Source organism: Callithrix jacchus, chromosome 2 (genome assembly GCF_049354715.1).
Source record: "Callithrix jacchus isolate 240 chromosome 2, calJac240_pri, whole genome shotgun sequence".
Lineage (NCBI taxonomy): Eukaryota > Metazoa > Chordata > Mammalia > Primates > Cebidae > Callithrix > Callithrix jacchus.
Genome location: NC_133503.1, coordinates 7,157,870 through 7,173,957, shown reverse-complemented (window position 1 = coordinate 7,173,957; position 16,088 = coordinate 7,157,870). Strand labels below are relative to the sequence as shown.

General features: G+C 42.2%; 1 protein-coding gene across 2 annotated transcripts in view; it reads right to left on the bottom strand.

Annotated features, from left to right (window-relative positions):
* The window catches only part of LOC118149171 (uncharacterized), a 300,718-nt gene that overhangs the window by 160,624 nt on the left and 124,006 nt on the right, over positions 1-16,088 (bottom strand). For both annotated transcript variants that reach the window (XR_013528662.1, XM_078354318.1), the window contains exons 6-7: positions 8,521-8,669; positions 2,213-2,370 (exon numbers count right to left, since the gene is read on the bottom strand). The gene's annotated coding sequence lies outside the window, so the exon portion shown is untranslated. The remainder of the gene's footprint in view (positions 1-2,212; positions 2,371-8,520; positions 8,670-16,088) is intronic.

The window sequence follows — 16,088 nt, the reverse complement described above, 5'->3', positions numbered from 1 at the left end:
CCTTTTGGTGGAGACCTATAAATGTGATCATAGTCCCTGCCGTAAAGTTTTGCAGGCCCTTTTAAAAATTCAGGCTCTTAATTCACTTCCTTGCCTACCAGGGACTGTGGAGTCTTCTGCCCATGCTTCAAGGGGAGGAAGGAGGTGGCACTTTCATTGGCACCAGTCCTGTCTCCTGAGGGGCCTTCTCCTGTGCTTCCTTCCTGCTCCCCTCACCTCTCCCTGCCTCTCCTCCTCCTGCTCCTCTCCTCTCAACTTTGTGAAGTCTGTGTGGTAAAGTCAGCCGTCCAGCCATAAAAGACATGAGAGACCTTTGTGATGTGTAGGATGGTTTCATGAAGGTCCTTCTGTTTTCTGCTGTCAGGATACTCATCACTTTCTGCCCCAGCCTCCTAGGAATCACCACCTGTGGGCAACCAACTCCATTCCTCTCTTGGGGATTAGCAAAGATTTAGCAGTCATTGGGTTGGTTGACCTGTTCTGTTTCCCAGACACAAAGACAGGAATTCAAATGCTAGTCTTTAAGCCACTCGATGGCCAAGGTTCCTCTTCTATTACGTAACTAAACACAAGGCTAACCTTTAAGTTGAGCTCGCTGGTCTTCATTTGAAACTATCAGGGGAATCTGTGAAATGTCTCCTGATATGGAAAAGGCCATGTGGCCTTCTGCCTATGTCACTGATGAGGGAAAACCAAGAACTCTTTAATTTTCTTTCCATTGTTATTAAAATTAATATGTGGGCCAGGCAAGGTAGCTCACACCTGTAATCCCAAAATCCCTTTGGCACTTTGGGAGGCTGAAGCAGTGGATCACCTGAGGCCAGGAGTTCGAGACCAACCTGGTGAGACACCCATCTCTACTAAAAATACAAAAATTTGCCAGGCATGGTGGCATGTGCATGTAATCTCAGCTACCCGGGAGACTGAGGCAGAAGAATTGTTTGAACCTGGGAGGCGGAGGTTGCAGTGAGCCAAGATGGCACCACTGCACTCCAGCCTGGATGACAGAAAGAGACTATCTCAAAAAAAGAAATTAATATGTGATCTTTCGGGAAACTTTGAAATATTCTAGAATGCATTTAAAGAAAAAAAACTCACAACTTCACAATTCAGAGATGGTCACTGTTAACATGTTGGTAGATTTCTTGCACACTTATACATGCGATTTGCAATCTATTACTTTCTCCTGCCATTTTCATCAACTAGTCATCAGAAGCCCACCCAGCACAGCCCTGCGCTCCTGTGAGGAGTCTGCTTCCAGAAGAGTCACCAATTGGCCTTTATAATCTTCGTTCTTGTATACTATTGGTAGCAGCATAGAGAAGTGTGTAGGAATAAGATGATTGGACCTTTGAGGTTTGTGAAGCCACACACATTCATTTTTAAATGTATAGGTTCTAAGTTAGGATTCAGTTAGAAATCTCTTAGTTGTGACAGAAAATATACTCAAAGTGCCTTAAGCAGAAGGGTTAAGGCACTTCAGGAATCTGTTGGTTCACACTACTAAAAATTCAGGGAGAAACAATTAAACATAGTAGAATTCAGAGATTCAAACTATGCCACCAAGGCATAGCCCAAAGCTGGGCTTTCTTCACCTCAACTCCACTGCCGTGTGGTTTCCAGCTCACCTTGGCTTTTTCTTCATGGTGGAAAAATGGCTGTGAGCTGCTCCAGCCTTTTCTTCATGACTTCATGGCTAGAAGATTTGAAGAAAACTTCAAATCGAGTTCCAGCCAAAGTCCCAACTCATTGGCTTTGATGCAGTCACCTGCTCATCTCTGAGCCAATCCCATGTCCTAGATGATATGGCTCTCTGATTGGCCAGACCTTTGACACATCCCCTTTCCTGGAGCCAATAGAAGTAGTTTCTGCCTTTGAACATAATGGTCTGAGAAGGGAGAGGTCCTCCTTGGCAAGGAATTGGGGGACTATTACCGATGTTACAATCTTCTGATGCAATCAGTGTTGGTGACAATGTTCATTGCTGTTGTTGCTGCTACCATGTATGTAAAGGATTTCTGCTGCCCTCTGTGTCATACCTTCAGGGGTGCTGATACTTAGAGGTAAGTAGCAGGAGAGAAATACAGCATGTGACTTTATCTTTAGATGAATATAATACTTTGAGTTTCTTTACATGCTTCAAAGAAGACTCACAGAGTGATGCCTGATTCTCTTCCCCTCAGCCCTAAGTTACAAAACCCAGGTTAAATACCTTGCTAAATTGCACCTGCTTTGTGATATTGAATTAAGTCCAGCCCCTGGTCCCATCAGCTGGCCCAGCCATGGGCTCCTGTACGAAATAGTCACTGATTGGCCGTTGCTTAATCCTTCCTTTGTTCTTGTATCCTATTGGTAGCAGCACAGAGAAACCTGTGGGAATAAGATGGTTGGACCTTCAGGGTTTGCGAGATTATACACATTTGATTTTAAAATGTATAGTTTCTAAGAGTTATCCAGATATTAGTTTCAACGTCTATCACAGATGTTACAATATTCTGATGGAATCAATGTCATGTGTCATTAGTTTCACTGTGTTTGCACACTTCTTGTAACATTTTTGAAAAATTTGAAAACTTTTAGTAAATGTCTTAGCACTAAAGAAGTAATGATAAAATAAAGTGTATACATTTTAGATATGTGCTAGTGCCATTTAGAATATCGGAGGCTCCCATCACAGCTACCAGAAAAAAAAGGTAAGGATGTTAGTGAACAAAAATACCAAGGTGCACAGCAGGCCTTTTCTCATGTCCTTAAATATTCTTTGAAAGTATCATTTTAATGGCTGCATAACACACTATTGTGTAGTGCACCATATTAACCAATCACTGTTGAATGTTTTCTAGTTTTGTGTTTGTTTTGAACTGTTATAACATAATGCTATATGGAACATCCCTACATATAAATCTTTAACTGCTTCTTTATTTTCTCAGGATAAATGCCCATCAGTGGAAGTATTTGGCCATAGCCTCAGAAAAGCATTAAATTACAGAACCACCCACCAGGTGTGACCTGGATCTCACCTGACCCTTACCATAATGGAGAATCTGAATCTTACTCATTCAGACAGACAGTCTTAATTCGCCCATTCCATTGCTTTGTTAACATGAGGAAAAGAGAATATTGGGATTGAAGGGAAATGTAAAGCAGATAACAGACTAAAAGTGATTTCTGCCATTCAGCCTTGGAAGAGTTAAAGTTAAATCAAAATAAGAAACTGAAGTCAAAAGCTATAATTTTTTGAGTTGTGTATGGAATGAAGCCATGATAATGGACTCCATCTTGACATGAAACTGCTCTGAACAGTGAGATGATGGTAGAATCTTGGATCTTGGAAAAGTAGACTAGAAAAAATTCTTTTGTCCATCATTTAATTTTTGTTAAACTCAACTAAATATGTTATATAAAATCTACTTTTTCCAATCAAATCATTCAAGCTACACAGAGAAAAAAGTTAATCCAGTCATTCACTCATTCATTTAGTAAACATTTCATAAGATATTTATTTGAAAGATGTAATTCTAGATATTTGAGGCTACAGAATTTGAAATGAAGAAAATACATCTACTTTCTAATAGCTAAATGAATTATTCTACACATTAAGGAAGACATCAGAAGTATGTACATTACCCTTACTGGGATGAAAGGGTTTCTAGGTAAAAAATAAGACCTAGTGGGAGTTAACTGACTTTATTTTATTAACTTATCCAGAGAAAAAATGTATTAGACCAAAGGGAGATGAGATCACAGAACACAGAAAAGGGAATATGGGAGAGATTTATTTTGGCGATGCCCATCAAAGCACTCTTTTGGTATCCTAAGAAGTCCACAGGAACACATGATTTGTTTGGTTTCTCTGCAGACACAGATGCATCAGACTATCACTGTCTGATGATATTAAACATTCAAATCTGCCATCAAGACCCCTTGCTCTGATCTCTCATAATCCATGCAACCTTCTGATAATTTAGCTTTCTATGTAGTTTTCCTAGATGGAGAAAATGTACAGATCAGCCAAATGAGAATGTCTTCTCTTGTAAGTTGTATTTCTCATCATAAATTAGTGAATTGACATTTTGATTTATACACATGAGATTCTTGTGAGCTGGGTTAATTTGTACCCTGAGAAATTGCTCCACTTAATATGCTAAGATAATCAAGCTTCTAAGCCCCAAAGGCTGAGGGTTAGAATTACTAAAGTGGTACCATCCTATGTAGCCACTGATGACCAACCAACCTGCCTGATAGGTGGACACTGTTCAACAAATGCTTCTTGACTTACATTGAGTTGAATTGAGTGAATTTGATTAATTAAGTTTGGATGAGAGATAAGGACAGGCTCATAGACCTAAGAAGTCACCAGTATAGATCAGATGAATCTATATAAATAGATGAGATTGTCCAGGAATCACAGAATTTGTTGAAAGGTGGAAAGGGGGCAGTAACTTAGAGAATGCCCATTAGAAGGATCTGGAAGCTGGCCAGGGTGGCTCACAACTGTAATCCCAGCACTTTGGGAGGCCAAGGTGGGAGGATCACTTGAGCCCAGGAGTTCAAGACAAGCCTGGGCAACACAGCAAGATCCCATCTCTACAAAAAATTTAAAAGTTAGCCAGGTGTGATGGCATATGCCTGTAGTCCCCCAGCTACTCAGGCAGCTGAGGTGGGAGGATCACTTCAGCCCAGGAGGCAGAGGCTACAGTGATCTGTGATCACATCACTGCACTCAAGCCTGGGTGTCATAGTGAGACCCTGTCTCAAAAAACAAAAAAGGATCTGGAAGAGGAAGAACAGTTACTGGGGCATTTGAAGTTGAGTAAGAGAGGAAATCTCAGTGGGCTGAAGATAATATAATGAAACATCCCAAGTTCTAGTATGTTCTTCTCCATTTCTACTCTGTCCACTATTATCTACTGGCTTTAAAGATTATTTATATAACCCCAAATTTTTAGCTCAAGCCTTGACCTTTTTCCTGGGTTCCAAACTCCTATATCCAACAGACTGTTTGCCATCTACAATGAGATGCGTAGGATGGCGCCTTCACATACTTGAAACACAACTGTGGATGCTTACCCTACAAAGGGGAGGTATTTTTCCCTCTCCCAGTCTCTCCAGCTTGGTAAATGCCACTCCAGTTGTTCAAGCCAAAAACCAAAGTATCACCTTCGATTCTTCTATTTTCTCTACATACCCCCTCCTTGAATCCAGTCTATCACTGTCACCTGTGACTCTATTTCAAAAATATGTTTCATTCACAAACTTCCCTGCATCCAAACTACTCTTGGTCAAACCGTCAATATTTCTTGCATTCTAGAAGATCCTCCTGACTCTATCCCTGGCACCTCTATTCTTTTTTGAATGCATGTTGGTTCACGGTGCTCCTCTAGAGTTTAAACACATGAGATGGTTCTTCACTGTAACTAGGATAAAATACAAAGTAAGTCCTCACCATCGCCGAAAATTTCTGTGTGAACTAGTCCCAAATAGCCCTGCAATTTCATTTCCTACCACTGAAGGCTACTACCTAGCCACACTGGCTTTCTTTCTTTTTCTTTTTCTTTTTTTTTTTTTTTTGAGATGCAGTTTTCCTCTTGTTACCCAGGCTGGAGTGCAATGGCGCCATCTCGGCTCACCACAACCTCCGCCTCCTGGGTTCAGGCAATTCTCCTGCCTCAGCCTCCCGAGTAGCTGGGATTACAGGCACGCACCACCACACCCAGCTAATTTTTTGTAATTTTTAGTAGAGACGGGGTTTCACCATGTTGACCGCGATGGTCTCAATCTCTTGACCTCGTGATCCACCCGCCTCGGCCTCCCAAAGTGCTGGGATTACAGGTGTGAGCCACCACGCCCGGTGGCTTGCTTTCTTTTATACATGTATGCCAAGGTCTTTTGTTCCTCAGGGGCTTGGCATTTGCTAGTTTTTCTGCCCTATGACCCTACCTCCAATCTTTGTAAGACCTTCAATTGTGATTCAGATCCCACTCACAATGGACTGAATATCTGTGCCTTCCCACCACCCCCAAATCTGCATGTTGAAATCCTAACCCCAAGTGTGATTATATTAGGAGATAGGGCCTTTGGAAGGTAAATTAGGTCATGAGAGAAAAGTCTTCATGAATGGGATGAGTGCCCTTATAAAAGGGACCCCAGGCCAGATGCAGTGGTTCATGCCTATGATCCCAGCACTTTGGAAGGCTGAGGCAGGTGGATCACTTGAGGTCAGGAGTTTGAGACCAGCCTGGCCAACAGGGTGAAATCCCATCTCTACCAAAAATGCAAAAATTAGCTGGGTGTGGTGGTGCACACTTGTAATTCCAGCTACTTGGGAAGCTAAGGAGGGAGGATCACTTGAATTTGGGAGGTGGATGTTGCTGTGAGCCAAGATTGCATCACTACACTCCAACCTGGGTGACAGAGCAAGACTCTGTCTCAAATAAAAAAAGAGAGAGAGAGAGAGAGAGAGAGAGACCCCAGAGAGCTCTCCAGCTCATGTGAAGTTGAGATCTACAACTCAACTTGTGTAAGACGTTGGTGATCTACAACTCAGAAGAGGGCCCTCACCAGAACCCAACCATGCCGGAACCCCAAGATCAGACTTCCAGCCTTCGGAACTATGAGAAATGAACTTTGGTTGTTTATGAGCCACCCAGTCTATGGTACTTTGTGATAGCAGCCTACACTAACTAAGACACCACTCAGATATCTCTTTCTCACTACCTGTAAGGACCTGATCACATTACTCAGTCCCAAATACAGCCACATTTTAACATAGCACCTTGTCCCATTTTCTCCACAGTGCCTCTCTACACACCTGCTCCATGCATCCAGTTCATCACTTGTTAATTGTCTTTCTTGCTCCACCTCCCCACCATACCTAATCTATGAGAGGAAGGACATTTTGTCCCCACCCCTGCATTCTCCTGAACCTGAGAGACTGCCCAGCACATAGTAGGTGCTCAGCAAACATTTATTCAATAAAAGATGAATCAATGTGTGGGAGGCTGCTGCAGAAGGATTGCTTGACTCCAGGAGTTTGAGACCAACCTAGGCAATAGAGTAAGACCCTGTCTCTAAAAAATTTTTAAATTAGCCAGGTATGGTGGTGTACATTTGTCATCCCAGCTATTCAGAAGGACAAGGTGGGAGGATCATTTGAGACAGTAGATAATCTGGGGACAGAGTAGAGATGGAGAAGAACACACTAAAACTGGGGTGTCTCTACATTATCTTCAGCCCACTGAGATTTCCTCTCTTACTGAACTTCAAATGCCCCAGAAACTGTTCTTCCTCCTCCAGATCCTATTTTTCTTTTCTTTTCTTTTTTGAGACAGGGTTTTTCTCTGTCACTCAGGCTGAAGTGCAGTGGCATGATCATAGCTTGCTGCAGCCTGGACCTACCAGGCTCAAATAATCCTCCCACCTCAGCCTCCTGAGTAGCTGGGACTACAGGCACATGCCACCATGCCTAGCTAATTTTTAAATTTTTCATAGAGACAGGGTCTCAGTATGCTGCTCAGGGTGATCGTGAACTCCTGGGATCAAGCAATCCTCCCACCTTGGCCTCCCAAAGTGCTGGGATTACAGGTGTGAGCCCAAAAGTTTAAGGCTGCAGTGAGCTGTGATTTTACCACTGCACTCTAGCCGAGGCTACAGAACAAGACCCTCTATCTAAAAAAAAAAAAAAAAGAGTAAGAAGGTACTCTTACTCTAGGTAGAGTAAGGTAAGAAACACTAAAAGGAGACTAAATGAGAGGAGGAGGAGAAAATTAACCTCCTCATTTTTTGCCAGAACATACCATTCCTCACCAAGAATTCCCAGTAATGAACCTAGTTCCATTGGCAATACTTTTTATTTTGCATTCAAAGATTCAAATTCTTGATCCCTGGCTCTTGTTAACAGCCTCAGGAAACAGGCCAGAAAGGAAAACAAAATCCAGCCACCCTGTTTAAATATCAGAAAAATGATTTTCATGCATTAAAACTCAGTATTTATACTGGAATACAGAAATATGATTCTGAGAGAGAGAGAGAGAGAGAAAATGATGAGGAGATGCAATTAATTGCAATGTAGGCCTGCTATTTTTTTCACCTTGAACAGATAACTTAACCTTTCCGACCCTTAAGATTCCAGGCTGGGAAGCAGATGTACCAACACTTTCCTCTTCTTAACTCTCAAGTCTATTTTAACTCATAAAATGTGAAAAATATATAACAATGGCTTAAGGTTAGACACTTTACAGGTTATAGAGCTTGAGAATTTTTTGATAGCTTTGGAGAAAAGAGTAAATTATCATTTTTATGGTCATAATTCAGGGTCAGTTTATCACATTATATAGCTTTGAAAAGAATTATTCTTTAACCAGAGAAATAACATGTGTCTATTACGGCCTGTTATACTAGCAATAAGACCCGTGACTATAGCATCAGTGAGGAAGAGACTGGAATGAGAGGAATGGAAAATCAATTTGTCTACTTTTCCAACCCAACATTTATATGCTGACACCAAGTGCTGATAGTTACCGAGTCAAGTATCAGATGTTTGTGTAATACCTCAAACACCACAGGCTGCCAGGATTTCCGTCTGCAAATTCCAACCGCTTGACTTCAGTTCCAACTAGGATCTCTTTCTTCTTCTGCACATCCACGGTAGGACGTTGAATATTTTCCACCTGTGCTTGGGAGGGCAAGATACATAACTTAATAGTTACGTATGTTAGACATACTTTTGTTGCAATACCATAAGAAACCTTGACTAATATTGACTTTAAAACATTAGGGCTTATTTGTTTTATCCAACAAGAATTCTAGGAGAGGGTAGTCTGAGGCTAAGATGGTAAATCAATGACCATCCGGAAGCCCGCAGTGATGAGCTGGTAATTTTAACAACCCTTCTGAAGGGACAGTACTTATTTTGTTAGGTTTGTCAATTTCCATATCATACATATTTCCACCATGATTTGATTTCCGGTTATCAATGTGACACATCTAAGTGCAAAGTTGGAAAGAAACGCTCAATTGCATTCCAGTATGAAATATTTCCACCATAAATATTATATGCGTAAATAATCTCATGAGCATTAGAAAGTAGTAATTAAACAATAAATTAGTTTGCACTACTATCTTTGTTTTATTATAACTTATTTCATTGTAAGTTTATACAAAGCAATTTTTAATCATGGCCGTGCTGAACAACAGACACGCAAAATCCTTGAAAACTTATTGGTCAAATCTTGCAAGCCAGTAAAAGTCAGTTCCAACAGAGGCTCTTCACATCAATTTGCTCTGCCATCTTTAATGTGTGGACCTTTAGCTATGTGCCTGTTGCTTCATTGTCACCGGATGGTTACTGCCCTTCTGAGCCTCACATGTTGCAAGCAAGAAGAAGAGAAAGGTACCAAACAGCTAATGAGGCATGCCTATTAAAACATATGTATACATATATTTTTTTCCCCAAAATCCCACCTAGGGGCTTCAGTTTACAATGCATTGGCCAGAATTGAGTTATGTGTGCCTAGCGTGAAGATGGCTAGGTAGAAGAGGAAACATGAATGATGGCGGAGTTGGCCAATGAAATGGGTCTGCCATGAAAATAAAAATGTACTGATGGAACTCCAAAGTTCAAGACACCATGCTTTGTACAACGAGGCAGAGAAGAAGATAGAGTGGTTCAAAACTCAGTGCTTGCCCTCAAAGATTTTTGGAAGATAAGGCTAGGCAGGGTGGCTCCCACCTGTAATCCTAATACTGTGGGAGGCCAAGAAGGGAGGATTGCTTTCGCCCAGGAATTCAAGATCAGCCTAGGCAATATAACAAGACTTCTTCCCTACAAAAAAAAAATAAAATAAAATAAAAAACAGACAGGTGTAGTGGCACATGCCTATGGTCTCGGCTTTCTGGGAGGCTGAGGCAGGAGTCCAGGAATCCGAAGCTGCAGTGGGCTATGATCATGCCACTGTACTCCAGCCTGAGCAACAAAGCAAGACCCTGTGTCTTAAAAAACAAATAAACAAAGATTCTTGGAAGACAAGACAGAGAAATACAACCAACAATTCCAGTTGAATTTTCCTTTAACAACACACTAAGAGTCAAGTGTTGGTTCAGAAGCTAAGTACCTCTGTAGTTGGGAGAGGCAGACATCACTCTGTTCTGGGCTGTCCCTTCCAGCAGAAGGGCTTATCCTTATGGAAAGAAAAGTCAAGTCAAACAAGTAACTGCCAATGAGTTTACAAATTCTGCTTAATCTGAATCATAAATTACTGTACATGGGCACAGCCTTTGGGCACTTCCCTATTTCAGTTATTTTAGCTAATTGCACGGGAGGTTTAAATTTGTGTTGTAACATGTGGGCTAAAATTAAATTGCTCTATCGGCAGTGACCTACCTGCTTTTTCTGGGTAACAGATAACTTATTTTTCTAAGCTTAGTCCAATTCTTTTCAATGCCCTCTGGAAAAACTTTACTGGTGTCAAATCCTTTTGTTTCATTTTAAGAATTCTTTCTGTGCAAGAAGGAATAAGACCACAATGGTTAAAAGCATCGTGTTACCATTTCCGAAGGTAGGCACAATACTGCTTGGTATGTTATCACCATGTCTCCTGAATTTTCTATCACCATCAAGGTTGAATTACATTATGCTCCTATTTCTTTAAGTTTTCTGAATCTCCTCCTGCACCTGGGCAGAGTGGGGACCCTCGCTCTTCTCGTGAATAACTTCACCAAAATGAATAAGAAGAATGGTTGCTGCAAGTTGCTGAGCTACACAAGCCTTTGGGGCTGTTGAATCAGCCATCAATTTTGCCTGATGTAAAAGGTTATTCTCTTACTGCCTTTCAGTTTTGCCCTTTCAGTTCTGTACAGGCCACCATTGAATTTTTTACTTAAAAAAAAAATCGAGCATAGTGGCTTGTCTGCCATAATGAAAGGTCTGGGACGTCCAGAACACTTCTTGCTACAGGGTCCTTCAGGATAGCATGTTCCTCTCCTTTCCTGGTAACCTAAGAACCTTTCTTGTTTTTTCTTTGAGACGGAGTCTTGCCCTGTCTCGCAGGCTGGAGTGTAATGGCAAGATCTTGGCTCACTGCAACCTCCACCTCCCAGATTCTTCTGCCTTAGCCTCCCGAGTAGCTGGGATTACAGGTGTGTGCCACTGTGACTGGCTAATTTTTTGTATCTTTTGTAGAGATAGGGTTTCACCATGTTGGGGAGGCTGGTATCCAACTGCTGACCTCATAGTCCACCCACCTTGGCCTCTCAAAATGCTTGGGATTACAGGCATGAGCCACCGTGCCTGGCCAATCTTTTTTTTTCCCACCATCCCATCTTTCTCTCCATATGACCCACTTTGCCCCATATAAAAATAATATGCTAATTAGCTATTGCTGCATAATAAACTGCCCCAAAATATACTGCCTCACTGCAGCAAGCATTTCTTTTACTAGCTCTTGGGTCTGTGGAGTTCATGGGACATCCCCGCTCCAGACTGGTCAGCTTAGTCAGGCTGCAGACTCCAGGTTGAATTCAAGTCCTATCTTCGTCCACTTGTGTTGATAAAAAGTGTCCATGAAAAGAGTCAAAGTCTGTAAAATATCTGAAGAGATTTATTCTGAGCCAAATATGAGTGACCATGGCCTGCGACACAGCCCTCTTAGGAGGTCCTGAGAACGTGAGAACGTGTGCCCAAGGTGGCCCAGGGCACAGCTTGGTTTTACACATCTTAGGGAGGTATGAGACATCAATCAAATACAATTAAGAAATACATTGGTTTGGTCCAAAAAGGTGGGATAACTTGAACGGGGCGGGGGGGGAGGGATAAGGGGAAAGGGGGACTTCCATGCTATAGGCAAATTTAAACATTTTCTAGATGGCAATAGGTTGAGTTTGTCTAAAGACCTGGAATCAATATAAAGAAAATATTCAGGGTGAGTCAAAAGATTGTGAAGACCAAGGTTCTTTTGAAGTCTCATAGTGGCTGCCCTTAGAGACAGTAGATGACAAATGTTTCTTATTCAGACCTTTAAAAGGTGCTAGACTCTGAGTAAATATCTTCAGGATAGAGAGGGCCTAGAGAAAAAGATCCAGCTATGTTAGAGATTCTTTACAGATGCAAATTTTCCCCCTCAAAGGACAGCTTTACAGGGCCATTTCAAAATATGCCAAAGAAACATGTTTTGGGGTAAAATACTTTGATTTTCTTCTTTATCACGTAATGTTATGCCAGAGTCAGACTGGAAAGTAAGTCATGATATAGAGGGTTAAATAAACCCATGTGATGAGCATTTATGGTTTGTAAGACACGACTCTCCAGACCCCTTAGAGAGGAATTTGGGCAAGATTTTTTTAAAATCAGAGCTTAGTCCTCAAAAGCAGTATCTAGGACTGGGTAATTTAAAAAAAGGGTTATTTGGGTCATGATTCTGATTTCTGGCAAAGTTAGATATTGGGCATCTGTCTATATCTGTGACGGCCACAGAATGCTTCCACTCACAGGGGAAGGTGTTAGGGAGCTGGTGTGTGCAGAGGTCACCTGGCAAGAGAGAAAGCAAGACAGAGAGGCAGGAGGTACCAGGCTCTTTATAACAACCAGCTCTCTGTTATAGATTAGAGGCAGAGCTCACTTACCTCCCCTCACCAGGGAAGACATCTATCTATTCAGCAGGGATCCACCCCCATGACCCAAACACTTATCAGGAGCCACCTCCAACATTTGGGATCAAATTTCAACAAGAGGCTTGGAGGGGACAAATATGCAAACTAGTACCTACCCCGGCATGGTCTTTTCATGGCGGACATCCGGGAAACAAACAGACAAGCAGAAACAAGCAAAGCCCCTTGAGGACTCACACCTGTCGCAAGCACTCACCTCCCGTTGGCCAAATGCATTATCAATGGGGAGGGAAATACACAACCCTCATGCCAGTGGAAGATGCTTAGAATCATATGGCAAAGGATGTGGATGACTAATTCTAACTCAGGGAGAACTGGAAGAATTGCAGTCCATGATTCCATCTTCCACAGATAACCCTTGCCTTTTGGAATCATCTGTTTTCTCACAAGCAGTTTGCATATCATGGTTTTGTAAAGAAGCTTTACACAGTGGCTCACGCCTGTAATCCTCAAATTATGGGAGGCCAAGGCAGGTGGATCGCTTGAGCCCAAGTGTTTGAGACCAGCCTGGGCAATGTAGCGAGACTTCATCTCTACCCAAAAAAAAGTACAAAAATTAGCTGGGCATGGTGATGTGCATCTGTAGTCCCAGCTACACTGGAGGCTGAGTTGGAAGAATGGCTTGAGCCCAGGAGGCAGAGGCTGAAGTGAGTCAAAATTGCACCACTGTACCACTCAGCCTGGGAAAGAAAACAAGACCTCTGTCTCCAAAACAAAGCTTCTCTGGCGCCTGATTTTGTTCTTTCCTCCATAAGCATGTAATAAATGCCTGTGAAATTTCCCACTGTTCACCCTGAGGGCTAAGACATAGGGGGCTCCTCTAAAGAAAAATGCTGGTGTGCTGGCACACACCTGTACTCCCAGCTACTCCCAAGGCTGAGGCAGGAGAATCACTTGAACCCAGGAGGCGGAGGTTGCAGTTAGCTGAGATCATGCCACTGCACTCCAGCCTCAACGATAGAGCAAGACTCCGTCCCCCCCAAAAAAGAAAAATATAGTAATGGAAATAACTTGCACCAACATACTTGGTACTGTTGGTTGATAATACAAAGAAATATATGATTAAGAGCCAGCATGAGGATGGAAAGGTAGGATTTTGATAGGTATAAACAGAGCATTTTCAAAAGGAGAAGCACATCTCAGGATAGAAAAGTCTCACATGGGAATGACATAAACTCAGACGTATGTCATCCTTTTACCAATTAAAAAAAAAGGTGAAAAATGGATAATTATGTTTAACCAGTCAGCACGCTGGTTATATTTTGGCCCTGTTTCTATACTCCTAATTTTTAACTAATGAGCTTTCCACTATTTGGGTTTTTTAAATAATAATAATAAGGCCTAGCATAGTGGCTTACACCTACAATCCCGGCACTTTGGGAGGCCGAAGTGGGAGGATTGCTTGAGCCCAGGAGTTGAAGACCAGCCTGGGTAACATAGCCAGTCCTTGTCTCTACTCATTATCAAAAACATTAGCAGAGTGACACAGCAAGACCCTGTCTCAAGAAAAAAAAAAAAATTAGCCAGGCATGGTGGAGCATGCCTGTGATCCCAGCTACTGAGGAGGCTGAATTGGGAGGATCACTTGAGCCCAAGAGATTGAGGCTGCAGTGAGCTATGATAGCACCACTGCACTCCAGCTTGGGCAACAGAGCAAGACCCTGTCTCAGTAATAATAATAATAATAATAAAAAATGTAGAATAGCACAAATGGAGGTATTCTTCAGAATTCATTTGTAATGCAAATATTCATAGCCCTAGTTGATTTATTTAATCGATTTAGATTTCTTTCCTTAAAACCAGAAATGCCTTTCTACTGAGATTTTTATTCATACATAAAAAAAATAACACCTAAGGAAACGGCGACTGAAAGATTTCATTCCAGGCAGCCTGGCAGGAAGAGACCTCGGTCACTCAGTTCTGTGATTCCCTGGCAGTGCTGGTGCATGAAGAAATTGCACTTTTATCTGTTTCAACTGCAGAATGAAAGAAGAGACATTTGAGCTCTGTACAGGTTCGGATTCAGTTCCAAAGTTTGCTTCCTGGACTCAGAAACTAGCCATTGGTCTGAATTAGACTCAGAAAACTGGCAGGTCACTGAGCCTTCCTTCATTTTACAGATGATGAAAAGAAAAATTGGGAGTTCAATAAAACTGGGATTAAAATACAGGTCTCCTGACTTTCCAAGCGAAGGCAAGATTCTGCCAGCCACCTCCTGCGTCCCTTTTACATTCCTAGAGCATTTGCTATAAGCTATCTCCTCTCCAGCTTCTGTGAAACTGATCCTCCAGAACAGCCTTGACCTCAGACGGAAGAACTTGATTCATATCACAGCTCCCACATATTAGCTGGGTGTCCATGGACAAATTGCAAGCTCTCTCTCTGTTTCCATTCAGTCCTCTGCAAAATGAGGCTGATGGTGTCTAAGGTACAGTGGAGGCAGTGGAATAATCTATTATACCGTGCCTGACACACAGGAGCAGAGTGACAAACAGTCATGACGATGGTGACAATGAGGAAGAATGAGCATGGTGGACTTAGACACATGTCCAGAAATAGACCTGCACAGAGAACTCAGAGAAGAGACGTGACATGAACTTGCCTGAGACGCACATGGGGCATCTGTGGTTTTTCTGCCCTGGGATAGTAGAAGCAATCGTTTCCCTGTCCTAGGTGTTGTCATGAATTTAATGAGCTACTGTTGGATCAACACACCTTTGGGGTGGGATAGGGGAAAGTAGTAATGGATCTTGAGATTCTGAGATTTCCCAGAGGACAGGGAGATATTAAGTTGGTGCAAAACTAATTGCGGTTTTTGCCATTACTTTTAATGGCATTACTCTTTTTTTTTTTTTTTTTTTGAGACAGAGTCTTGCTCCATCACCCAACCTGGAGTGCAATGGCACAATCTCAGCTCACTGCAACCTCCACCCACCCAGGTTCAAGCGATTCTCCTGCCTCAGCCTCCCGAATAGCTGAGGATTACAGGTGTGTACCACCATGCCTGGCTAATTTTTGTATTTTCAGTAGAGACAGGTTTCACCATGTTGGCCAGGCTGATCTCAAACCCCTGACCTCAAGTGATCCGTCTGCCTCGGCCTCCCAAACTGCTGGGATTACAGCATGAGATACCATGCCCAGCCAAATGGCATTACTTTTAATGGCAAAAACCAGAATTAGTTTTGCACCAACCTAATAGATTTCCCAAAAGGAAAATGAAGATACACCCCATGGAGATTGGAAGAATGAGACAGTTGATGGAAAAAGAATCCCTGAAGGTAGAGAACAACAGGGAAAAAAGAATGTGCCACAAGGGACCCCTGTGGAGAGTTTCTCTTCCCAGGAGCCTTCCTGGTGAGCTATGGGGAAATTATCCTTGACAGTTTTAAGGTTTTCCCTCCAATGTTGCAAGTCCTCACATCCAC